At 45.5% G+C, this 27,995-nt stretch overlaps 1 long non-coding RNA gene across 1 annotated transcript in view; it reads right to left on the bottom strand.

Moving 5' to 3' along the window:
* Nucleotides 1–25,827, bottom strand: part of LOC139049192 (uncharacterized) — a 46,005-nt gene extending 20,178 nt beyond the window's left edge. Inside the window, exons 1-2 of the long non-coding RNA XR_011508177.1 lie at nt 24,788–25,827; nt 24,519–24,717 (exon numbers count right to left, since the gene is read on the bottom strand). This is a non-coding gene — a long non-coding RNA (uncharacterized lncRNA). The remainder of the gene's footprint in view (nt 1–24,518; nt 24,718–24,787) is intronic.
* Between the last annotated feature and the right edge of the window lie 2,168 nt (nt 25,828–27,995).

Here is a 27,995-nt window from a genome sequence, read left to right on the forward strand (position 1 = left end):
AATACGATGTGCTGCAGCCAATCTGCATGCCTACTGCCTTGCAGAGGGACACGATGTCGCAGCTTGACATATTGCCAGTCGCTAGGTTTGCAGCCCACAGCGCAACAAAGTCGAATCCTGGTGCTCGCGAAAAGACTGAGACCGGCTCTGGCCGCGGAGCTCTCATCAAAATGGAGCACGTTGTAACACACGCAGACGACGCTTGCTTAGTGCTGGAAGTGCTTAAGTGTAGTTTAAAAATTTTCTTGTGCATTCTCTTTCTGTTACTTTGTTATTATAGAAACGAATTAACTAACATTCCAACTATTACGAACAACATTTGTTCACCATAAAGTTGGAAAAATTATTCATGACACGCCCTGGGCAGCCAATCGGACAGCTCGGCCTACTAACGTCATTAGGGAAAATGACGTCAAATGGGTAGGGGCGGCTTAAAATTCAGTGATGTGCTGCGATCGGCTGCGATGTACATATTTAAAAGCTTATAATAAATTTCACGCGTTACGCAAAGGACTTAGATGCGTCAATTAATGATCAGAAAGACCTACTCTGACGACTAGGTACGTTTGTGCAAAATCGTCAAAATCGTTTCAGGGTCCCTTTTTAACAATCGTCACCCGATGATTCCTCACAATTACAAAGTGAGGCTTTATTTGCCTCCCAACCCCCGCCCCATTTGCAGTCGCTGGCTGCACGCTGCACTATTTCACGATGCGCTGGTCCCGTATATAGTGCCAACCCTGGCGGCCCGAAGAGCGAACACGAGCGAGCACAAAGACCAAACAGGGCCAGAGTGTGCACCAAGTGCGGTGGAGACGCAGACTTGGAAGAAGCGTCGAGGAGAGAAGAATAAGTACGAGGCGAAGCGTGGTAACAGAGGGCGAGCGCGTGCTCACTCCTCAACGAGGTCGAGCGGGCTCAGTTTGTAGCAGTGAGCACCGAGGGAGGCTACCAACATTTCCTCCTGAAGCGCGAAGCTGCGCAGGCAGCCTCTATGCCCAACGAATGGCTTCGAAGGCTAGTGCGCAGTTACTGGAGGGTGAGTGCACATGGTTCGTAGTGATGACGTAGCAGCGGGAACTCACTCATGTCGTTTACGGATTCAAAACCTACTCAGCGAAACACATTATTTCAGCAGGATGAACCCGCTTCAGTTCATAGTGTGTGTGATAGGCTCTACTTTTGGCTGGACCGTTCTGCGGTGTTGGAATGCAACAAGTTTAGGTGGAGCGAGGCTCTTAGGGGCGAAAATATGTCGAACTTTTTACTTGACTATGCCCGCTAAACAGGAATGGCCTTCCTTTGAAATTCCATGTAAAGCTTCATATAAACCGGTTCCCACAGCGCGTAGAATTAATTTATTTTTTTCAACGTGGCCTATGATGTTACCCGAAAGCTTGTAAATAGTAAAATGTTTCTTGTGTTGCCTTTTGACATTTCTTTCTCGCTGGAATATACTTTTGGGCGTTTGTTTTGTTTCCAGAAAACTTGTATAATAGGAAATGTTCTCTTGCGCTTTTTTCTTTTTTGTTCTTTTGTTAATTAGTCGGCGTCATTTCTTACGTTGTTTGCATATTCGAATAGCCGTTTCTGCGCGTGCGTATTGCCGTGGCATCTCTTTTAATAAATATACGAATGTTTTCTCATTGCCGATGCAAACAGGATGACAAGAAAACCGACTAAATGAGAGATATCACAGTTTTGCCATGCAGCAAGGAATGCGACAGAAAGATGTTAGAATGTTACACGAAGTGTAAAACTCGTAGCTGTAGTGGCAGTATGAATTGCAGTAAACGTAAGCAAAGTAAAAACCAGCTGTTGTGCTAATGGTCCTCTGTTTGAATCCTGCCATCGGACAATTTCATTTATGTTTATTAATTAAATCCATCGTTTTTCTTAACTACGTTACCACCGCTTTTCCATATCGAGTATGTCCCAAATCTCTTTGGGTCGATGCCGGAGGTAATGCACAGCCGCTGTGTATGTGCCAATCAAGTTACATCATTTTTAAATTTGAGCTCTGTTATTTTTTCGGACTTTTAATATTGAAGCCCGAAAATATTTTGGATAGAAGGCATGCGCTGTCGGTGTTTTGTTTCATGACATTTGTTTGCGGGCTGCCGTTCTCAAAATTTTTAGGAATAATTTTGTCAAGAATGTAAGACGTGCTATGAGCAACGTTAGAGATAGAATGGTGTCTCAATATAACCCGCATATACCGCATGCTATATAGCATGGCGTGACACATAGCATATATATCACTAAATGTCCAAGGAACCTCACGGCGACGACGGCAAAAACTCGCTTGTAGTGCACATGTATAGCTGCTAACGCAATGAATCATTTAACTAATCACTCCTACGGCCACTCCACTGTAAATATGTTATCTGGTTTCCTGTACACAATTTCTTTCTCTTCTGCGGGAACTCTTCTTTATTATGGCCCACTTTTTCTTTCCTAAATTCAATTGCCAAGTGAAGTGTGAACGTCAAAAAGTAAATATAAAGAGCAAAACGTCCTCTCCTAGCCAGGACCATCACGCTACTTCCGGCAAAAGTAATTTGCATGAACTAAGCTTTGCGCCGCATTTTACGGTGTAAGATACAAAGCAGGGTCCAAAGAAAGCGTAACGCAAGTGCGAAAGCCAAGCCGAGAATGACAGATTGGAAGAAGAAATGCCCACGGTCTATGCCGGCATCCTAGATTTCCCACGAGAAAGATGAACAGGGACATGCACAGCTAAGCCAACTGTGAGACGGGACGTCGTTCGCCGTTGGGTGTGAGAGCTTGACGGCCTGCGAGGCGACAAGGGACGACATTGTAACATTAGGTACGTCGCCTTGCGCAGATACTTATCGTATCGCGCCTGGCACGTGTGCTATGTATGATAAGCTTAGGGGGCGTAGTCTCACTTTTCTGTATATTGTAGCATGATTATCTGAGGGGCGTCACCCCATTTTACAGTAAAACATACCTGCTCAATAAATCCCGGGCACTCGTGCTCTGGCAACCGAAAGCATGGGACCATGCTGATACAGTGAGATGATGTCCGTGAAGCAGATGAAAGTGAGCGCCCGTGCAAGTGTCCTTCAAGTTCTTTTTCTGTATTACTTAAGAGCAGTGCCGACACAGGACAAAGAACGGGAATGCGTACACGCACTTCTAGTTCTTTGTCATGTGTCGGTAACGCTGTTTTTAAGTAATATAGAAAATCATCAACTCGCCCAATCTGCCATTCTTCTACAGCTCTTTTCTCTCTTTTTCCTTTTGGTTGTCGTGCTTGTACGCTTTGCTTTCTCAGTAAGTATGAATCACAAACTCACCCAAACATTTACGTTTGGTTCAGTTCGGACTGCAGTAATCTCAAGTTTACTCAGAAATTTTAATTCATGTTCATGCAAGTTCTGCGAGAAATGACCTGTGGCAGGTTCTCATGTCTTGGTCACGTTGTCATTGTAGCCAGTGGCGCAGCCAGAAATTTCGTTCGGGGGGGGGCTCACGTTGCAACTTGGCCTCCTCCTTAAGAGAAAGCTTTGTCTCGGATGCTTCTATATAAATACATGTAGAAGGTGAATTAGTTTTTCTCGGCAACCACTGCACAAAATTTGATGAGGTTTGTTGCATTTAAAATAAAAACTTAAATTCTACAGTCTTCTGGTATCCAATTTTTCATTTAGGCTGTCAATTTTTTTATTAAAGATTGGCACAAATCTCAAATTTTCAGAAAACGAGACTATCACGTATAAAACTCTAACTCAACAACGAAAAACAATCTCACAATTCTTTGAATCGCATCTAATAGTACATCTACAGCAGACAAAATTGATGCGTTGCAAATGAATCTCAAAGAATTTAGCATTATCGAAATACGACTTTTGCATAACCCTTGTGCACCACGTAACTAATTCACGTAAGATACAAATTGACATACCGATTTTTTCCGCGTTGACTCTTATAATAGATGCCGTTTGAAGAACCACATGTGTTTTTTGATGAAGAGCTTTTAGTTTGTAAACGTCGTGCTTCTATTTCTTTCGCACTTTCAGATTTTTCAAAATATTTTAAACAAAATTTAGGCCCTAAATCCAACTTCCGCTTCCAACAGATACTAAAAGTTAATTTTCTCAAATTCAACAAATTCCATTAAAAGTGATACAGGGGCTATCTCAGAAAAGCGTTTCTGCGTTTTACATTTATTTGAATAGGCCGCGTCAGAGTTGGGCCCGAGCTAAAGCTTCCTCTTAAACAATTTGTCGAGAGATCAAATACACGAATAATAACTGTATTGCCATTGCCAAAGATGCTGCAAACGAATTCTTGAACGCCACGTACTGTCAAAACAAGTAATATGTGTATTTTTTAATAAAAAGATATACCGTATGTGCCAGAAATTACGCTCAAAATAACTGATATCAATGCTTTCATGTTTTTGTTTATTTAATAAGTAAAGAAAATATCCCACGATTCTTAGAACTATATCAGTGCGAAACCAGCAAAGCAGTGCATGCCACTGATATGAAAAATGTAAAGGCCATGAAATGAACAAGTTGAGGGCGAATATGTTGATGAAACTTTGTCATTCAACAACCTTGTTTACATTTCTGTGCATATGCAACGGCCATTGAAAAATCTCAATGACGCTGTCATTTATTCCAATGTATTACGCAGGAGCAGCTGTCAACGGTCGTATATCGTGAGTAACTGCACCGAAATTATTGTCCCAACAGAGAGCACCTATATAAAGCCGTTCTGCAAAATATACGAGAGCGAGTCAAATGAAAGTGAGCCAATGCAAATATATGACAAATGGGGTGCTCTACTTAAAAGTAGTCTCCATGAGGATTTAGACATTTACCCCATTGACTAACGAGTTGGGCGATTCCCGTCTCATAAAACTCTTTAGGTTGCTGCTTCAACAAATCTGCAACTGGCCCTTTCACGTCATCGTCCGACACGAATTTCCCTTAAGCTGTTTCTTCATTTGCCCCAAAATGTCGAAGTCGCTAGGCGACAGGTCTTAGCTGTATGGCGGATGTTGCAGCGTTTCCCACTTCAACTTTGCCACTTTTGTATTAACCCCATCAGCGACGTGGGGACGGGCATTGTGGAAAATTTAAAAATTAGATTATGGGGTTTTACGTGTCAAAACCACTTTCTGATTGTGAGGCTCGCCGTAGTGGAGGACTCCGGAAATTTCGACCACCTGGGTTCTTTAACGTGCACCTAAATCTAAGTACACGGGTGTTTTCGCATTTCTCCCCCATCGAAATGCGGCCTCCATGGCCGGGATTCGATTCCGCGACCTCGTGTTCAGCAGCCCAACACCATAGCCAGGTCGTGGAACAAGATGACCACATTCGTCAGTTTTCCACGTCGTTTGTTCTTGATTGCGATGCGCAGCCGATCCGGCGTTTCACAATAATGGAAACGATTGATAGTCTCTCAAGATTTAGCGAATTCTATCAGTAATGGCCCCTGACGATCGAAAAAAAAATAGTAAACAACACCTTTCTGGCGGAAACGACGGTTTTTGCTTTCTTTGGGGGCGGTGAATTCGAATGTTTCCGCTGTAAGCTTTGCCGTCGTGTTTCAGGCTCGTAGTACTGGCAGCATGGTTCGCCCCCGATCACAATTGCAGACAAGAAGTCGTCACCCTCATTGTGATACCGGATCAGATGAGTCAAGACAGCGCAGAACCTTCTGGCGGTGGTTCAAGATCGTGGGCATCCATTGCGCACACAGGAACCGATGAGTGAGATATTCATGAATTATGGTGTGAACCGAACCGCGGCTGATGTTCACACGCTCTGCCAGTTCGTCGATCTTTATCCTCCGTTCTTGTCTCATCAGCTCATCAACTTTTGCACTTGTGTTGGGGGTGATTGCACGTAGGTTTGGCCCAGTCTTGGATCGTCCTTGCAACTTTCACGTCCTTTTTCAACCGTTTGCTCCAATGCATCCCAGTGGCCAATGAAATGCAATGTTAAACGTAGAAGGCAGCCATACGGCGAATAATTTCCTGTTCGAAACACCCTCAGCTGTCAAAACATTCACGGCATTACGCTGTTAAACTTTTGGATTGCCATTATGTGACGCAACCATGTTCAATACAGTGTATGAGAGCATTAAAGAACATTTACCCACACATCTGCGTGTCACTTTTGTAAATGAAAGATGCCTGTGTGCTACGCGCATGCCTCGCAGATAATGAACTGAACCCGGGGCAGGTAGGCTCACTTTCATTTAGCTCGCCCTCGTCCATTAGAAATGCGAAAATGCAATGGAATGTACAAATGCTTGATAAAGGGCAAAAAAGTGTCACTAGAAAGAAAGTTCACTGCACGTATACACAAAACCTTGCCACAAGATATTTAAATATACATATAAGTTTCCAATAAATCTAGGTATCTAAAAAAAAGTCACTGTATATAATGCGTCAAACAAGGCAAATAAACATGTAGCGCTATCACAGATTTAGAATCCTAGATCCCGCCCCCATTCCATCCACTCCGTCCGATGTATCGCGTGCGACGGAAGGCGGTGCGCTTGCTCCCCGCTTTTCTCCTTTGCGCACGCCAGACTGAGCCACCATCGTCGGCTCACCCAATCCACCCCCCCCCTCTACTCTTTCACTCGCACGTACAGCATGCGGCTCGCGGTCACGACGTTATTGCCCTGAGACTTCATACGAAACATGAGGGCGACGGCAACAGCAGGAATGCGCCTGCAGTCTTCATATAATTGCTATCACAATAACATAATAATAATATCCAGCAACCGAAGCGTGCCGTGGCTGATTACTTTCCGCAAAAGAAGTAACAAAGTGTCACCATGCGACAATTCGCTGTGCCGCAACAATGTATTTTTTTTTCCTTTGTGGGGCGGGGGCACCAAAATGAAAAAAAAAACGCAAAGGAGAGTATATTGGCCACAATCCAATGGCTACTTTGGGTGCCTAATGTGGCTACCGAATGAATGTCGAAGAAAACGTGAGACGCTTGGTCCACCGAGAACCATACGCATAGTGCTCGGTATTTTACACCGGCGAGACAAGACTTTCCGGAAAGGTAGCGCTCACGCGAACACGGTGTCATCCGTCAAGTCTTCACAGTGATGGCGGTGAGCGACCATTGTTTCTTTTTCTCGTCTGCTATCCAGAAGGCGTCCAAAACTCTGCCAGGCAAAAATTCACTCGGCCAGAGAAAACCACACGCGCACCGATGTACGCCGCGCGGTGGTTTCGGGGCAACACAAGAAAAATGCATGCGCTCTGGCTGGCTCTGGCAGCCCGCGTGTAGGGTAGCGAGAATAAAAAAAATAATTACGAGGCTCAATGTGTAAAATAAAAAAAATAAAAGTCACAGTATAAAAAATAAATAAGAACGTAGTTACCCTGGCTGGCTTTAGTGCCTTGACATGGATGCTTTGGCGTAGGTGAAAAAAAAAATGTTGAGATTTTTTATGCGACATGACGGCACAATGGACCACCACAACGCTTCGTCTCATCGTATCTCGCTGCGTGCTTTGTCAACTTGTCTGATAGTGTGTTGATTTGGCTTGTCTCGTTGTATGTTCCGATGTACGACTTTACAAAAGTCAGTGCACCTTTGATGTCAAATGTTTATAGCAACATTAAGCCCACAATGTTCCGGAACTAAAAATATAAAGCACGACTTTGGAAATATCAATGCAGTTTTCGCATCAAAAGTTTATTAGAACTTTATACCCATAAAGTGTCAGAATTGAAATCCAAGCGCTCCCGATTCCGTGGCCTCAGCGAGATGCCGCGACGAGCCCGCCCGTCACGCCTTTGGAACTTCGTGCCCGGATGGAGCTCCTTGCGTTGGGATATGTGACTCCCGGTGCATGGTCACTACCACGAAATCCATCCCGATTTCGCAATGTTCGCGCTAAAATGTTTTTTCGAGTGTGAAAAGGACATTCCAGACAAAATCGAGCATGATTTCCGGCGCCGGGGGTTGTTTTGGCCGGCGGTGCATGGACAGCACGAAAGAATTTCAGGGGGGGCTGAAGCCCCATAAGCCCCCCCCCCCCCCTTCCCGGGATACGCCCCTGAGTGTAGCCTATGCAGCTACGAGGACCAGCAATGCTGGACGTAAAAGGAGCTTCTGACAATGTTGCTCATGACGCCATACTTGATGCTTCTTGAATCGGTTGGCTGTGCGCGCGTGCGCGTGCGCAGACCGATGACGGTCTGACCTCTACACACACCGTGGTGTCCCCCGAGGTGGCGTCTTGAGCCTCACACTGTTCAACCCTGTTCTTGTCGGTCTCATGGAACGCATACCTAGTGCTGTCCAGATATCAATGTACGCCGATGACATCTGCGTGTGGACGTCAGGTGTAGCTCGTCCTCAGGTGCTCGCGAGGCTTAAAAAAGCCGCGACTTATATATATCGGTGAGTCATAGCGAACAGGGCTTCCAGATTTCCCCTGAGCATGTGCGCTGGTCGCATTTATGTGGAAGCTAATGATGTCCTATGCCATATTTATCAATGGGCAAAACCTCTGTTGCTCCAGGAGGCACAGGTTATTAGGGGTGATCATTCATCGAGACCTCGGCTAGAGCCCCCACGTGGCCTACCTGAAGAAACGTGTAACGGCCATTTCACACTTTTTCAAATTCCTCGGAGGGAAAACGCGAGGTATGCCAGTACATGCAAAGTTACATCTCAACATGGCGCTGTTTCTCCGGTATCAGAGGTACTGCATACCTGTACTGAGCAATACTTGCAGAAGTAACATCCGTACAATCGTGTGGGCTCAGGCGCAGGCACTCGGTGTTTGTGTTGGACTGCCACGCTGCACGTCGACATGAGAAACAACTGTGATAGCTCAACGTTACCCAGTCACAACTCATATGACATTGGAAGTACCCAGAGCACACATCAGGCACATTACCCAGGCCCCTTTCCGTTACCTCGCCACTGCCGAGAGACTAGCCCAGTGCCTACTTTTTCCAGGAGATATCGACGTACCGTGACTGCCTCCCTCGATATTATACTCCTGCCGAGAGGCTGCTATCCCCTCCTTGGTTTTTTCGGCTCACGCACAAATTCGACTCTCGCTATCAGGAATTCGAACGAAAGCAGGACCCTCGTCACCAGCTCTCAAGCAGATATCTCTACTCGTGCTGCACGAGACATGCAAGGACCAACTTCACATTTACACTGAAGGCTCGACAACTGTCGACGTATCTACAGGAGCTGTGATCGTCGCCGAAAAAGCCGTGGCAATTCAGTTTAAAGCCTCTCACCGCACAATCTCGACTGCTGTGGAGCTTGCTGCACTTTTCAGCGCACTTCATATGATTCATGAAGATCTGCCAGGAAGCTGGAGCATATTTACTGATTCGAAGGCAGCGCTGCATTGTCTGCTATCCGCTCTACGTCGCAGACCATAATACCAACTTGTGCTGGAAATGAGGCAGCTACATCACCAACTAGCAGAAAAAGGACATGACATCACTTTTCTATAGCAGTGAATAGTGCGCAGAGGACAGGAGAGTAAAATTCAGACACACACGAACAGTACGAGCGCTAACGTCCAGCAAATTTTATTTTTCAGATACATCACTTTTATACGCCCGAAGAAGGACCTATCGCTTATACAACCGGTATCAACGTCTCAGGAACGCTAGGTCTTTATCGCAGAGGGAAATAGAAGGTGCGCTCAGACATGTGCGTCCTGCTCTGTTTATCTTTTCAGCCTCAATGATTTCTCGAGTTTGCCTGTCTTTCCTCCTTCATATATGTTTTCTGGTATACTCAAACTCCGACTCTATCATGTCTGTAGGTGTTGTTTAGGTCGTACTTTACGATTTTTCTGGCGTATTTTATTTGAGGAATTCAATTAGTTAAATGCTGCTTCTGCGCCACGCAGAGGGCCTGCGTGGTTGGGGCTCGGAATGATATTTTTGCCAAGCGATGTCCGACGCCAGCAACGGACTTTTTTGCGGCACAGGGCCCTTAACGCTTTCGGGTAAATATATTCGAGCCTGCGCACGTTGTTGGGGTCAGCCTGTCGGGTGATTCACTAGGTGGCAAAAGGAGCGGTTGCAGAGCGAGCACGGCAAGCTGCAGCCGCTCGCTTTGCCTTTCATGTTGTCGAGGTCCCGCAGACGCCGTTCCCGGAGCTCATGGGCGGTGAATAGGCTGCAACGCGCATCACGTACCCGTCCGATGACCACTACGACATCCCCCCAGAGTATGAGGGGGAGTTCGCCTACGAACCTGATGAAGAAATGTAATGTCAACACCATGGTGCCGCTCGAAAAAGTACTGTCATCGCTCTGCAAAGTGGTGTCATCGTGCTGAAAAATAGCTGCATCGAGAAAGAACACTCAACACAATGTGCGCGAAACACTACTTGAATGAGAACTGCGCAAATAAACTCAGCTGAGCGATCTGAATATGGCTGGTTTGTCGTCTTGCTTTCTTGCGACCTCATAAGCAGCGACATATGACACTAGAAAACATAAAGCAACAACAATAAACTCAGCAGCATTTCGCCGCAAGAGATAACTCAGAGACAAATAATACTCTCGCCTTTACATATAAATAGAATTGCTTAGGTGCCTCCATAGTTTGCCATTGATACGACCAATGCTTTTGAAATGTCGAACAGCTAGGAATCTTAAGCTCACATAGTATGCCGCATGGTTTGAGGGAGTAAGAGAATGCTGCACACGCGCTTTCTTTATGAAAATAATCGCCGCTTCTTCCGCCTTTCTAAAGTAGCGCTGTGCCACGTTTCTGTACGTATAACTCTATTTTGCTGCCGTTCCCTCTACTGTCTGTACTGCTCACATTTGTTCACGTTACTTATTGTCCTTTGCGAAACGCGACCCCATCTCTACGTCGACGTCTCGCCGAGTAAGAAATGGGCCTCCCCGCTAAGGGGATCAAGGATGATGGCTCGCTTCAAATATAAATGGTAATGTCACCGCCAAAAGCCCCTGAGCCCCCCCCCCCCTTTCGCCTACACGCTGGTGTGAACACGTAGCTTTCACTACGATCCCCAAAGCGATTGTGACGTCACCTTTAAGGAATCCCTTGATCTCCCGCTAGTGTTCACAGCTGAGGCAGGAAAAGCAAAAGAAGCAGAGTCAGTGCACGAAGTGAAAGCCAATCATGAACCGCTGCAGTGTGAATTCCTTTTACGTCGCCGTTTCTGTTTTTACTTTTGTTTTTGTTCTCTGATTCTGCATCGGCTTTCTTTTTCTTTCTGGGTAAGTATTCGCTCTCCGCTTTCTCATTTTTTTTTAACATTTAGGAGCACCACAATACTATGTTCAAGCCTCATACAACGCATTGTTCTCGGCAGAAGATGACACTCCGCTTTGATGCGAAAGCGGAAAATGGCACATTGAGCAAAAAAGCAATGCAACTGCGTCTAAAATCCCATTGGCTGCGACGCCACGTCACGAGGGCGTGAGGGGTGCTCGTGACGTAACGTGACGAGGCGCGCTCGTGCGGTCGGTGCGCTTGCTGGCTCGGACCTTGACGGAGCAGAGCAGGCGAGACGGAACACAGCCTGAGTCTGCAGATTCAACAACCTGAGCCGGCAACGCTCGCATGGTACCTCTAATGCCTTCAGCGTATTTTTGCCTACTGCTATTGAAGTATATAATGCGCTACCCGAGTACATAGTAAATGAAAGTGATTCAGATAAATTTAGGCACCTACTGTCATGTATTTTTAACCCTTAACCTACCACCACTGCGTTGTTGCTCTAACGTCTACCTTTTGTACTGCTCTGTTATGCTGTGGTTGTGCTACCAGTTGTACTGTTTTATTTATCATTGCATAACTGAGTTAACCAATGTATCATAATGGCCATAGTGTTTATTGATGCCTTCGCCCCCCCCCCCCCCCTTATGTTATACCCGGAAACGGGTATTTAAGGGACAATAAATGATGACATTTATTTATTTCATTTATTCATTTATTTCACAGTACTGCACGCCAGATTGGCCAAAGCAGGAGTAACACCGGAAGTAACATCAAACGATTCAGAAAGGGCGCCATTCACATCAACAGACTGCGTTCTACCATGTAAGTGTGCTCTGGCCCATTCTACAAGATAAAGCGGAAGACCAATCAACTGCAATTTATAAAGAAGCTCTGAATGCGGTACCTTGCCAAAAGCTTTCGCCATATCCAGAAAAAGAACATCGATCTGTCCCGAGTTATCCAGTACGCTGAGAAAGTCGTGAACCGTCGTAACTAGCTGAGTAGTGGTCGACATGCCCTTCCTGAATCCATGCTGAAAAGGTGATAGGATGTATCTTTCCTTTAAAAGGTCATTTATAAAGCGGGTCATGCTGCAGCGCTGCAGGGCATGATGCTGCAGCGCTGGCACGCCAAGTGTTCCGTGAGGGGACAGGGCTTCGCCGCGACGCCACGTCAGATTGCGCGCATCGACGCAGCAAGCACGGCCACGCGACGCCGTGGGGCGTCGCGTTGACGCCTCGTTGGTGCGCGGTGCTGCTTCCTCGGCCTTTAAGTCAGGGGCATATGTGACGTCCCTGGTTTGTCAGCAATATTATCCAAGTCATTCAGGTCTATAGCCAACATGCTAACACGGAAGGTACAAAAAAAAAGGAATAACCCGCACCGATCTAATCGCAAAACTCGATAACATACCCCGCAGCAGCACTCGAAAGTATTACTCGCAGCGCAAAACTTGGACCGCTCAGCGCCGTTCAGATGGACATTTTTGATATCCGATTCACAACTCGTAAGAAGTGCTTAGGTGTCTTCGAATTTTTTATCTTCCTTCTGAAAGTGTAGGTGTCCAAGGCCGCCACACTTAATACTGTCCATGAAGGCAGGTTTCTCTAAACATTAAAAGGTTAAGAAATCGCAGTTGTAACTCGCAGTCACCTCTGGTTTTCCACTTCAGATAGATGTGAAACGTATAGATTACATAACTAACAAGCAATCTTCGAAACTTGATGAGTTAATGGGGTTCCACTACAGAAACAGGTGCAATTGTATTGACATATGGCAGCAGATGTCTCGTCTAATTCCAAGTTAAAAGATTTTGTAGGTAACGATAACAGCCAAGTGAAAGAATGCCATAAAACCCACTTACAACTTCGTAGCATATCAGCGCAAACATCGCAGTGATAGTTTGCAATCAACTTCCTAATTATGTTAAGTGAACTTTAAGAAATGTGCATTTGAAAAATAACACTTTCGCTTTAACGCCAAATTTGACAACCTAGAATGTCCTCTCAGGCACACTTTAAGCACTTATCGAGCTATTCAAAAGTTGACTGCCAAAGTTTTCGATCGTTGACTTCATGCCGGCGTATCTTCGACTCATTCATCACACCATCACATCGGTAAACATTTGGCCCCTCTTCGACAAGGCAGCGGAACTCAGCACCTTCCGCCTTGCAAACGACTCTGTCTTGGGCGGCTTCTGTTCTCCGATGTTAACCGTACCGAATGATCTTGTGGGCAGCCTCTACCAAAACACTATGACGTGCCTATCTTTTCTTTTATTCTCTCTCTTTTTTCCTGTGTATGTGTGGATGTTGGTCTTTACAAGACACTGTGGGAAGCAGCTGGCTTCCACTACTGCGATCAACATTGAACCGCATTCAACGTTGTGCGCTAGTGGTTGGTCTTCATGTTAACCTGATCTTACAGTACATGACAATCGACCGAAACAATGAAAGAGGACCAATAAAAAACAAAACTCACAACTGAAACCAATATTTTGTACTCACTCACCCCGAGAGAAAAAACTAAAAACATTTCAAAATTGTGTTCCAAGAAGGTATCTGATTAAGCTTTTTTTAAATGCTTGCGCTGAGACACTGTCTATAGCAACGGTCATAGCAGTTTTGTGTCTATTCAAGAAGTCGGCAATTTGGTATGATAATTTTTTGAACCGTAGTTAGTACAAATTTTTCTTTGTTATTAGTGGTATGCCGGATTGTACGGGTGTTCTTCATGGACGTATTTTTCTAAGAACGATGATGAATTCTGTTTCGTTTGACTGTATATAACTAACGCAAATTTTTTACATCGAATGTTTGTGATAGTCAAGATTCGATGCTTTTGAAATAATGTGGCAGAGCGTGCTGAGCGCGGAACATCCTCTATTTGGCGAAACACTTTTTTCCGTAGTGTATGTAAGCTTTCTAAATTTGTTTTCGTGGTCGTACCTCATACTAGAAGGCAGTACTGCAGACGAGAGTGTACTAGGGTATAATATGTTTTTTAACCAATGTGGTAACAGATCCTTTAGTTTATAAGTGACTCGGATTGTTCGTGAAATGTCTGTTTGTATTTTTGCGACATGTGCTGTCCAACTTAGGTGTTCCTGAAGAAGTACACCAAGAAATTTATGGGATGTAACGCGTTCGATTTGCTGCTCACTGAACTGAAGAGCAATGTCTGTCACACATTTATTCTTTGATCTAAAAACAAGACGTTTTGTTCGTGTTTAGAGCGAATTTGTTCACGCCAAGCCACACTGATGAATTTTCAAGCCAGGTATTCGCTTGTCTCTCCATGTCCCCTATATTAGCCCCTGAAAAAAAATGTTAGTGTCGTCAGCATAGAGGATAATTTCTGAGTTTAGCGGAATATTTACGATGTGATTAATGTAGAGAAGAAATAATAATGGTCCATGTATAGAGCCTTGTGGTATCCCAGACGAGATAACACCAATATCAGACTGAGCTTGGTTTACCGCAATATACTGGGTTCTATTCGTCATGTAACTGGTAACTAAATCTAGGGCAGCCCATCTAATTTCGTAGTTGGTTAGCTTTTGCAATAAGATATCGTGTTTAATGGAGTCAAATGCTTTTTTTAAAGGAAGAAACAATCCTACGGTGTATCATTTATGTTCAAAATAATCGATTATATTATCTTAATTATTTAACAGAGCCGTTTCTGTGTGCTGATATTTCTGAAACCCATTCTGCTACTCTACTGTAACGTTATTTTGTTGAAAGTAACTTAGAAAGTGTGCATTGATAACAGAGCCATTTCTGTTTGCTTATATTTCTGAAACCCATTCTGCTGCTCTACTATAATGTTATCTTGTTGAAAGTAACGTAGAAAGTGTGCATTGATTACATGCTCTATTATTTTCGAGAAAATTGGCAAGATAGAAACTAATACTTGGTCACCCGGTCGGTAGTCAACTTGTCGGCGGCGGAGGTTGTAGTGTGACGCGTCAATACACTGTTGTTTCCTGATGTCCACGAGATCCAGTTGGCATGCTTCCTCGGCACGCTGCACAGGACGCTCGGTGTCTTCATCAAGACTGTCAGAATGGTCACATGGTAACATCGTCTGAACTTCACAACAGTAAACAAGAGAACACGGCGTGAAGCGTGTGGTCTCTTGCGTAGCAGTATTGTACGCCATCATGACGTACGGTAGTACCTCGTCCAGCGTCTTATGCTGCACGTCTATGTACAGTCGCGATCAATTTGAAGGTGATCGCTCGAGTGGTGACAAACTAGAAGCAGCGCCACAATACGTCATCGCCGTCAGTCGAGAGGGAAGCATCAGATAGCTCCCCTCTCTCTCTTTTGCTGTTCCCCGAGCAGTTGTCACTCCCGTCACCCTTCACGAGACAACCAGCAAATTCATTTAGATTACGTTATCAGCTTTTGCACAAAGGCGTCATGTTAGCCAAGGTATGCATGAGACATCGATGCACACACATCATTGCCATGAAAGGGAAACAAACAAAGCAAAAATGTTGCGTGTTAGACTTGGGGGTGACGGTCGCAGCCTGGAAGAGCATAAAAGTGGAAGAAGGCAGCAAATTTTTATCTTCGCAGTTCTGAAATCGGCCGCTATGCTGCCTGGAAGGCCCGCCGGTAGATGCTCGCACGATCACCTTCAAATTGATCGCGACTGTACATACATCTAGAGCATATTGTTCAACGTTCTGTTAAGCCTTTCGGTCAAACCATTTGCTTGCGGATGATAGGCAGCCGTCTTTCGGCGCGGCGTGTAACTCAGTTGAAGAAGTTCATGCATCAAGCAGCCTTGCCGTAAACGCCGCCCCTCGATCTCTGATGGCGCTGGTTGGGGCACCATTACATAGTACGATGTTCTGTACGAAAAAAACTGTGCAACCTCAGAAGATGTGCCCTTAGGAAGAGCCTTCATTTCATCATAGCGGGTTAAATAGTCTGTGACGATGATGATCCACTTGTTCCCGGCAGTAGACAAAGGAAACGGACCCAGGAGGTCCATGCCGACGTGATCGAAGGGCCCTCGAGGTGGCTCGATAGGATGCAGCAGACCCGCATGTTTCATATTGGGCGACTTTCGGCGCTGGCATTCACGGCAGGCTTGGACGTATCCTTTAACACCACTGGCGAGTTTCGGCCAGTAGTAGGATTTCTGTACCCTAGCAAGGGTTCGAGTGAAACCCAATTGGCCAGACGCAGGCTCGTCGTGGAATGCGAACAGGATTTCGTCACGAAGCTCTGCTGGTACGGCCAAAAGATAGGTTTGGTTGCTGGCAGCAGAATTCTTCTTGTATATGATTCCATGTCACAAAATAAAAACGAAGACAATCCGCGGCCGATTTGTCGGGGAAGACGTACGCTGCGGCCTTCTAGATGTTGAATGATAGGTCGCAATTCACAATCTGCTCACTGCCGTGTAGATACGTCTGCCTCGCTTATGGTCCCGAGCAAGGCGCTGTCATCTTAGGTGTGTTGATCGGCAGGTTCAACAGGCGCGCGACAATGTGTCGACATCGTCTTGTGTGCGGCCCGACTTGTACACGATGGTCATGTCGTACTCCTGCAGGCGCCTGCTCCACCGTGCCAGTCGTCCAGAAGGGTCTCTTAGGTTTTCCAGCCAGCATAAGGAGTGATGATCCGTCACGACCCGGTATGGGCGGCCATGGAGATAAGGGTGGAACTTTGCAAGTACCCATGCGACGGCAAGACACTCTTTCGCCGTGGTAGTGTAATTAGACTCTTCTTGTGATAATGTGTGACTGGCGTAAGCTATGACCGTTTCGCCGTTCTCCTGCCGCTGTACGAGCACCGCACCCAGACCGACGTTAATAGCGCCGGTTTGAATTTCCGTTTCGGCGTCCTCAGGTGGTGTCGAAGCTCAGTGAAAGCCGCTTCCGGTTCAGAGCTCCAGTGTCATCTCTAGTGAGACGAGTAAGTGGTTCGGCAATTTTAGAAAAATTGCTTATAAAGCGCCCGTAGTATGCGCACAGTCCCAGGAAACGTCGAGCACGTTTCTTGTCGGTAGGAGTCGGGAAAGCAGCTACAGCGGAAGTTTCTCGGGATCGGCACGGACGCCTTCCGTGCTCACGGCATGTCAAAGAAACTTCAGTTCTTCATAGCCGAAGTGACATTTCTAAGGCTGTAAGGCGAGATTGGCCGATCGGATTGCTTCGAGCACTTGCCGCAGTCACCTAAAATGTCCGGAGAAATTGTTTCAAAGTACGACCACATCATCCAGGTAGACGAGACAGGTTTGCCATTTCACGTGGGCTAGCACAGCATCCATCACCCGTTGAAAAGTTGCCGGTGCGGAGCACAGCCGGAACGGAAGTACTCGGAACTCGTAAAGTCCATCCGTAGTAACAAATGCTGTTTTCTCCCGGTCACGCTCATCCTACCTCAATCTGCCAGTACCCACTTTTCAAGTCAAGGGAGGAAAAATACTTGGCTCGCCGTAGCCGATCGAGAGAGTCATCTGTGCGCGGCAACGGATAGACGTCTTTTTTTGTGACGTTGTTGAGTTTTCTGTGATCGACACAGAAGCGGAGAGTGCTGTCCCTCTTCTTTACCAGGACAACCAGCGATGACCACGGACTCTTTGAAGGTTGGATGACGCCATCGTCAATCATCTCCTTGACTTGTTGTTGAATTGCTTCGCGTTCTTTTTTCAAAGCACGATATGGCTGCTGATGAATAGGACGTGCATCGTCGTAAGCAATTATCCTGTGCTACATGATTGGCGTCTGACTGACTTTAGACGATCGAGCGAAGCAGTCTTTGAATTCACACAACAGTCCTCGCAGTGCCTCCTTATTGTGCTCCGGCAGCTCGTTGCTGATGTCGATATTTGTAACGCATTCTTCATCGCTGCCGCTTTTTCCACAAGCGAAGCACTCAATGACGTCCTCCAAGGCTTCATCGTGAGCGGTGGCAGTGCCACGGAAGAGATGTCGATGTTCATTAGTGAAGTTAATGATCAAGACGTCAGCTTGGCCATTTCTAACGTCAATGGCTCCTCGAGCAACGCTAATTCCGAGGGTAAGTAGAAGGGAGACGCTGCACTCTACGAGTACTTCACCTTCGCATGTGCCGTCAGACCTTACCGGAATCATTATACTAGCACGAGGTGGTATTGTGACGCTGTCGTCGGAAATTCGTAGAGCGGCTTTGTGGCGGCAGGCTCCTCGCGTCGTCGCTTTCTTTGTACAGAAAGAAATACAGCGTCGGCGGAGGTCAATGATGGTGCCATACTCTCGAAATAAATTTATTCCGCGTATCAATTCACGGGAGCATTCTCGGAGAACAGGGGAACTGATCGAAAACGTAGAGTTTTGAATTTGCGCCCAAGAAGTGCACAAACCAAATAGCTTGACGGCATATCCGCCAGCTGTCCGTACGTGCGTCCCTGTCCAAGGCGTAACAACTTTCTTTAAACTGCTTGCAACTTTCCCGCTGATAATCGAGTAGTCAGTGCCAGTGTCTATTAAAGCAGTAACGTTTAGACCGTCGATCAGTACCGGTATGTTCACTGAAAAGTTGTCTCCAGCCTGAGACACCGGTGGCGTCATATGTCGTCGGTCTGAGGTCGCGTCGATTGGATGTCTTTGCACGTAATGTCAGCGACGTCACCTCGAAAGGTTGCTGACGTTGGCTTTCCAGGCGAGGGCTAGGAGATCGTCCTGGCGACACCGACCTGCACCTCTAGAATAGGATGGTCGCGATGACGGCGATCGCGACTGGCGCCTTGATGACGGTGGTGCGTGCTGTCGAGCGATAAAATATCCAATGTGAGATGGCCGTTGTCCAAAACGGGGGTCGGGGTGAAATAATAGGAAATCCCTGGAGTCCAAGGCGGTGGTACTGGCACTCTCGGTAGACATGACCCTCCTCACCACAGTGGTAACAGAGTGGTTGTCGGTCGGGCATGCACAAAATATCCGATTTACGTACGGCTGGTCAAGCCTCTCCAAAATAAGGAACCGCCTACGCTGACTGAAGCATGGCATACGGGGTGACGGCAGGCAGCGGCGCTGGTGCAGGGATAAGGTGCCTCAATGCGCCAGCATAAGTCGCGCACTGGTATTCGCTCATGGTAAGAGGTGTCGCCGGTGACGGGGCGGTGCCTCTTAAAACGTCAACGCATGTTGTGCGTCGAGGTTCACTTGAACTCGTGAACGCCAAGTGGTGGAACGACCGGAAGTGCTCCTTCGTAACGTGGTGCACCGAGTGCATGGCTGCACTTCGTCACGCATGACGCTAGCTATGAGGTTGACTGAAGGCTGCTGCACCTGATGCAGCTATCGCAGCTCATGGCGCACTACCGATCGAATTATCTCGCTAAGCGACTCGACTTCAGTCGTGAGAGCTCCTAGGCCACTGGTTGCAGAGGAGAGATTCACTTGACGATCGTACTAGGGCGAGCGCTGGTGCAGGGCATTCTCCATGGTGAATGCTTCAGTAAGAAACTCCGCAACCGTTTGGGCGGACTACGAACGAGTCCACCAAAAAGCTGCTTTTACACTCATCGCATCAAGTGACGCAGCTTCTTGTCTTCCGACATGGCAGGGTCAGCTTGCCTGAAGAGACGTACCATATCTTCCACGTACATATCCACCAGGGGCGTAGCCAGGGGGGGGGGGGGCTTATGGGGCTTCAGCCCCCCCCGAAATTTTTTCGGGCTGTCCATATACCACCGACCAAAGCGACCCCCGGCGCCGGAAATCACTCTGGATTTTGTCTAGAATGCCTTTTTGATGCTCGAAAAGACATTTAACCGCGAAGATTGCGAACTCGGGCTGGATTTTGTGGCAACGCCCATACACCGGGAGGCACATAACGCCAAGCAGTCCCATTCGAGCACAAAGTTTCAAGGGCGCTTTGATGGTGAGCGAGCTCGCCGCGACATCTCACTGAGGCCACGGAATCTATGGAGCGCATGGATATCAATTGCGAAACTTTATGGGTATAAATGTCATAAGCTCTTGATGTGAAAGGTGCATTGACATTTCCAAATTTATGCTTTAGATTTTCAATTGCTGGACTTTGTGGGTTTAACGTTGTTATAAACATTTGACGCCAAAGTTCCATTGATTTTCTCAAGTCTTACATCGGAACATACAACGAGACAAGCCAAATCAACACACTAGCAGACGAGTTGACAAAGCACGCAGCGAAGTCCAATGAGACGAAGCGTTGGGGTGGTTCATTTGTGCCGTCATGTCACATAAAAAAAATCAACATTTTTTTTAACCTACGCCAGAACATCCATGTCAAGACACTAAAGCCAGCCAAAGTAACTACGTTCTTATTTATTTTTTCTACTTTGACTTTTATTCGCGAGGACACATTGAGCCTGTTCAATTTTTTTTTGTTCTCGCTACCCTATCCGCGGGCTGCCAGAGCCAGCCAGAGCGCATACGTTTTTCTCGTATGGCACCGACCACCGCGCGGTGCACTTCGGTGAGCGTTCGGTTTGCTCTGGTCGAGGGGATTTTCACCTGGCAGAATTTTGGACGCTTTCTGGCTAGCAGACGAGAAAAAAAAAACAATGGTCACTCGCCGCCATCACTGTGGGGACTCGAAGGATTGCACCGCGTTCCCTGAGCGGAACCTTTCCGGAAAGTCTTGATTCGCCGGTGTAGGATACTGAACAGTATGCGTATGGTTCTCAGTGGACCAAGCGTCTCATGTTTTCTTCGGTATTCCTTCCTTAGCCCCATTATGTGCCCGAAGTAGGCATTCGATTCTGGCCATCACACTTTCCTATGCGTTTTCTTTTTCATTTCGGTGCCTCCGCCCCACAGAAAAAAAATACATTGTTGCGGCGCAGCGAATTGTCGCATGGTGAAAGCTCGATTTTGATACTTCTTTTGCGGAAAGTAATGGGCGACGGGACGCTTCAGTTGCCGGATACGTTTACTATATTACTGCGAAAGCAATTTTATGGACACTCCAGGCGCACTCCTGCCATCGCCCTCATGTTTCGTATAAAGTCCAAGGGCGATAACATCATGACCACGCGCTGCATGCTGTATGTGCGAGTGAAAGCGTAGGAGGGGAGGTCGAATAGGTGAGCCGACGATGGTGGCTCAGTCTTGTGTGCGCAAAGGAGAAAAGCGGGGAGCAAGCGCGCCGCCTTCCGTCGCGCGCAATACATCGGGGGAGTGGATGGAATGGGGGCGAAATCTAGGATTCTGTGAATCTATGATTGTTCAACATGTTTATTTGCCTTGTTTGACGCAGCATATACAGTTACTTTTTCTTAGATACACAGACTCATTGGAGACTTATACATATACTTAAATATCTTGTTGCGAGGTTTTGTGTATACATGCAGTGAAGTTTGTTTCCAGTGACACTTTTTTGTCCTTTATCAAGCCGTATTTTTGCATTTGTATATCCCATTGTATATTTGCATTTCTAATGTACGAGGGCGAGTCAAATGAAAGTGAGCCTACCCTAACCGTGCAATAATGGTTCGGTTCAATATCTGCGAGGCATGCGCGTAGAACAACGGCATGTCTCATTTACAAATGTGACATGCAGGTGTGAAGATAAATGTTCTTTAATGCTCTCATACACTGGGTTGAATATGGTTGCGTCATATAATAGACACTTCAAAAAGTTGAACAGCTCGGTGTCACGGAGTTTTTGACAGCTGAAGGTGTTTCCAAAACAGAAATTAATCGCCGTATGGCTGCCGTGTACGTTGAACACTGCATTTAATTGACCACTGTGAAGCGTTGGAGCAAACGGTTCAAAGGACGTTGCAAAGACATTCCAAGACCGGGCCAAAACCATCGTGCAATCACTTCCCACACAATTTCAAGGGTTCATGAGCTGATGAAACAAGAACGGAGGATAAGCATCGATGAACAGGCAGACCATGTGAACATCAGTCACGGTTCGGTTCACGCCATAATTCATGACCTTCTCGGTTATCAGCTCTTTGGTGCACAATGGATCCCCAAGATTTTGATCCATCGCGAGAAGACGGAGAAGTTTCGCGCTGCCTTGACTCATCTGATCGGGTATCACAATGAGGATGACGACTTCTTGTTTGCAGTTGTGATCGGGGACGAACCTTGGTGCCACTACTACGAGCCTGAAACAGGACGGGAAAGCTTACAGTGGAAACATTAGAATTTACCACGCCCAAAGAACGCAAAGGCTATCATTTCCACTGGAAAGGTGTTGTTGACTTTTTTTTTCGATCGTCAGGGTCCATTACTGATAGAATTTGCTAAATTTTGAGGGGCTATCAATTGTTTCCGATATTGTGAAAGGCCAGAAAGGCAGCGTGTCGCAATCAAGAACGAACAACGTGGAAAATTGACGAATGGGGTCATCTTGTTCCACGACAATGCCTGTCCCCACATCGCTTATATGGTTAATATAAAACTGGCAAACTTCAAGTAGGAAACGCTGCAACATCCGCCATACAACTCAGACCTGTCACCTTGCGACTTCTACAGTTGGGGGCAACAGAAAAAACAGCTTAAGGGAACCAGATACAGACTTTTTGAAGAAGCAACCCAAGGAGTTTTATAAGACGGGAATCACTTGACTCGTTAGTCAATGGGACAAAGATCTAAATTCTCATGAAGACTACTTTTAAATAAAGTACCCCGTTGTTGGCTCACATTCATTTGACTTGCCCTCGTATATTTTGCAAAACTCCTGCTTTTTATACGTGCTCTCTGTCGCGACTATAACTTCTGTGCAATTACTCACGATACACGACAGGGGACAGCTACTCCTGCGTAATACATAGGAACAAACGACAGCGTCAGTGAGATTTTTCACTGGCCATTGCATATATACAAGAATGTAAGCACGGTTCTTCAATGACAAAGTTTCATTTATATATTTGTCCTCAACTTGTTCAGTTCATTGCCTTTTAATTTTTCATATCAGCGGCATTCACTGCTTTCCTGGTTTCGAACTTATATAGGTCTCAAGTTCGTGTGATATTTTCTTTACTTAATAAATAGACAGAAATATGGAAGCGTTGATATCAGTTATCTTGGGCAAAATTTTTGGCACGTACAAGTATATTCTTTTATGAAAAAATGCATATTTTATTGCTTTGACAGTGAGCAGCGTTCAAGAATTCGTTTGCAGCATCTTTGGCAATGACAATGCAGTTATTATTCATGGATTTGATCCCTCGACAAATTTTTTAAGAGGAAGCTTTAGCTCGGGCGCAATCCGACGCGGCTTATTCAATTACTTGTAAAACGCAGAAACGCTTTTCTGAGATAATCCTTCTAATCGCTTTTATTGAAATTGGTTGCATTTGAGTGAAAAAGTTAAATGCTTGTGTCTGTTGGAAACAGAACTTCGATTTAGGGCCTGAATTTTGTTTAAAATATTTTGAAAAATTCGAAAGTTTGAAAAAATAGAAGCACGACGTTTACAAACTACTAGCATGAAGCATAATAGCATAATAGCATGAAGAACAGATATTGTGGTTCTGTAAACGGCATCTATTATAACACTCAAAGCGGACAAGTTTGCTATGTCAATTTGTATCTTACGTGAATTGGTTACGTTGTGTACAAGGGTTCTGCAAAAGCCGTATTTCCACAATACTAAATTTTATTGACATTCAAGTGTAACATATCTATTTTGCCCGCTGTAAATGTACTATTAGATGCAATTCACAGAATTGTGATATCATTTCTCATTGTTGAGTCACGGAGTTTTAAACTTGATAGTTTCGTTTTCTGAAAATTTTCGATTTTGGCCAATTTTTACTAAGTAATTGACCACCTAAACGAAAAATTCGAAACCACCAGTCCCTAGAATTAAACTTTTTCTTTTAAATGCAACAAACCTCCTCAATATTGGTGAAGTGGTTGTAGGGAAAAACGATTTCCTCTTCTACATGTATTTAAATAGGAGCACCCGAGCTAAAGCTTCCTCTTGAGAAGGCCTAGCTGCAACGTGCCCCCCCCCCAACAAAATTCCTGGCTACGCCACTGGCCCCATATACATATATATATATATATATATATATATATATATATATATATATATATATATATATATATATATATATATATATATATATATATATATATATACATATATGTGGGGTCAGTGGCGTAGCCCCCCCCCCGAACAAAATTTCTGGCTACGCCACTGATATCCACACTCTCATTGGGTTTTTGAATGCGAGATTGGAGGGCCCATTCTGCTCGTTCCCGGCGATCGGAGCTGGTGTAGGTGTGCAAGAGGCTGCGACAGAACTCACGACATAATGTCAGAACACCTTCGAGGTTCTGGAACCACGTGCCAGCACCGTCCAAATAGCTGAAGTAGACGTTTCGGAGCTTCGATTCGTCATTTCGATTCGATTCGATTCGATTCGGCGCTGGAAGTCCGCCAGCCCGACTTCCACGTCTTCAAGAAGGTCGCCATTGAAGGGTCTTGGCACGCACGGTTTTTGCAGCCTGTAATGAGGAGGCACCGGAGCAGCCGTCACAGGGTTAGTTGTGGTAGTATGGGATGGAGCATTCATACCTGCCGTCGTTGTCGTTGTCCTCGCAGGTAAAGGCTGAAACTCAGGAGCCAATCCCTTGATTCTCCAGCTGGCCTCGGTGTACTGGCGTGAGCTTCTGTATTGACCTAGCGTTCCTGCTGCTAGGAGGGGTCTGTTTCATGAGTTGAGAATACCCCGCTCGTCCACCAGAAAAATGTCACGTTTAATTGACAGGCGACTTCTAAAGGAGGCCGTCAAAGTCCGAGTCAACGAAGGGGCAGCGCAGCACCGGCAAAAGACCAAGGTGCGAGCTCCTGAACCAGCCCGTCCTCGTCTTCTTCTGGAAGCAAGTCACCCACGCATTTTTTTTTCACAAGCGCGCGGCAATATGATCATCAATCGTGCTAACTGTACATTAAGATACCTATGGCATAACTTTAATAAACCTCCACTCACTCAAATTGCTTCTCTACAAAGCTCTAGTGCGCACAAAATTAGAATAAGCCACCGTAATTTGGGATCCACATGAGGCAACTCTATATTCTAATCTATATTCTATATCTAATTACCAACGCGCATCAAGTATAACAGCCATGAGACACACATTACCAAACCTATCATTGCACCGCCAATTTTACCGCCTTTGCCTTTTTCACAAAGTGTACAACCATTCATCATTGCGTAACGAACTTGTAATCCCTTCCACTTACCACGCATATCAGACTGATCGTCAACACAAAGTTTGATGCTCTTTCCGCAACACAAACACTTAGTCTTTCATACCGCACACCTCTAACTATTCTAATCACCTTCCCGTCGACACTGTGTATTGTATTTCTGATTACTATCTCTTTTTTCGGTCGTTCTTTACCTACGCGCTTTCGATGTGATAATCCTGCCTTATCGTTTGATGTATCCCTGCACACACCCCGCTCCCGCTTTTATTATATGTGTTGCGACGTGTGCAGTTTGTTCGATATTTTTGTAGTTTATGCTTTGCCGCTTATATTTTATAACATGCCATGGTTGATTCTGCGATAATTCCTCTATATATTATGTAACGTACTCCCCTCTACAATGCCTCGGCGCTTCAGTTTTGGTATGTCAAAAAAGTAAGTAAATAAATAAAGGACTGAAATATCTATTAAGGGTAAATAAATCATTTATTTTATGCTCTGCAATGTCTAACATGATAATGTGTGTATATGCATGTTCGTTTATATTAATCTTTTTTTTTGCAATATTACGTTTTTCACTAGGCTGATTTTCTTTGGGTGCTTACCCTTACGTTTTCGTTTTTATGTCTTTGGGCTTCACGTTGGCATGTAGAAATGCAATATGTATTCAAGAGTTGGCACAATAGTTCTGCGGAAACCCACAAGATGGAGGAAACCCTCCTCCTTACGGGTTTCCGAAGAACTATTACGTCACGCTCTTGCCTTTGCTTCGAGTTGTCGATAAATTCGGCTTCGCCCTGCCACCTGCTAGCTGCCTGGTTAGTTCACATAGCAGCGCGGCTGCATTGGAAAGGCGGTGGTCCGGGGTTTAAGTCCCGGACCAGGATGAATTTTTCTTCAACTGCGAGGCTTTTTTTTTTTTTCGAGGAACTCGTATGTGTTTCCTTTGTATCAATTGCTACGATTGGGTGGATGTATAATTTTCCCTTTATCCATGCCTTTAAGAGTTCATAATGTGCCGCAAACGCACTATACTTCACAATTTGCGGGCTATCTGTGTGTTTGTCGTTTTGTAAGCGGGTTCCAACGCGCTGAATGAGTCGTCGGCTGATGTCGGCGCTTTCTTGCCTCTTAAAACTTTTTGTGCGCAAACAAACAGGGACGAAGAATAGGGGCAACACAAGGACTCACCTTGTCTTAGTAGCACAGACATTTTGTATAGGCATAGGAATCAAACCGCTAGGGAAATTGTGGAAACACACTGGATTGAAAAACAAAAAGAAAAATGCATCAGCCATCCTACTGTTTCATTGTTAGATAAAGAAAATTAACTTCTATCATCACATCTTTAACGCATATTATTGTAAGTGGTTGTTTTGTGCACCTTGCTGTTTTTAGGTTGACCGGGTGGCTTTTGCCCACGTCTTTTTATCACAAGTGGTATATGTACTATTGACGTGCTCTCTTGACTTGATCGCGCAGATCAGCGGGTATCATATGCGCTATAGGCGTGCTCTGTTGGCCAGATCGCGCAGATCTTTGGGTATTTAAACAGGTAGTTCTTCAAAAACAAAACCAGTTGTTAGAAAGCGCTCGTCCTTGTGTTGCTCCTATTCTTCGTCCCTGTTTGTTTGCGCACAAAAAAGTTTTAAGAAGAATCTGTTCCAACTAGGCCGACTCGCAGTTATGCTTTCTTTCCTCTATGCATATCGCCATCATGTTCGGGCGTGAAGCAAGGCGCAGCATGATCCACCCCCACAAACATGCTGCGATCGAAGTTGTTAGAAGCGCGTTAGAATACCGCACGTGGTTAAAATTATTCCGGAGTTATGATGCGCCTCATAATTATGTCATGTTTCTTGCGCGTACGCCCCAGAATTTATTTATCTATTATTATATTAAGTATGACAGTCCCAGCAAAAATATTCAAAATGAAGTGTCAATGAAGTGTGCAAACGCACAAATAATGTTCCAGCAAGATTTCAGAAAAGCTTTATTTTTGTGGATTATAATAAAATTCATTCGCGTGTTCTGCTGCGTGAGTTTGCGTGCCACTACTTCCTGAGTGCAACAGTCTCAAGGCTGGATGGAGGGAGAAACTGTGCGCCAAGTGTTAACTGATAAATTATTTGCTAGTTTATTAATGTATCTATTTGCCCCCCGAGTAGTCATTACCACAGCTGAGAACAGTAATTAAGTCGAAAAACAGCAAGCACATCCTCTATGTACGACGTATACGATTCCCCGGGTTGTTGCTTGTGAGTGTCGAGCGTCTTTCTTGTGAGGGCGGAACGAACAGCTGGTGTGCGGAAGATTTGGTGGAACTGTTGTTTGAAGTCACCCCAGTTCGTGAAATCAACCTCATGGTTGAGAAACCAAGTCTTCGCTACTCCTGTTAGATAAAAGGCGACGTGACGTAGCTAGGACGTATCGTCCCAATGGTTAGCCGAACTCACTCGGTCGTAGTCGTCCAGCCAATCCTTGTGCTTGTGCGTTTTCGCGGTAAAGAACACAGTCAAACAGCTTTCTTTCCTATTCTTGATACCTTTAGCAAGGGTGGTCAAGTTCAAAT

Source organism: Dermacentor albipictus, chromosome 8 (genome assembly GCF_038994185.2).
Source record: "Dermacentor albipictus isolate Rhodes 1998 colony chromosome 8, USDA_Dalb.pri_finalv2, whole genome shotgun sequence".
NCBI lineage: Eukaryota > Metazoa > Arthropoda > Arachnida > Ixodida > Ixodidae > Dermacentor > Dermacentor albipictus.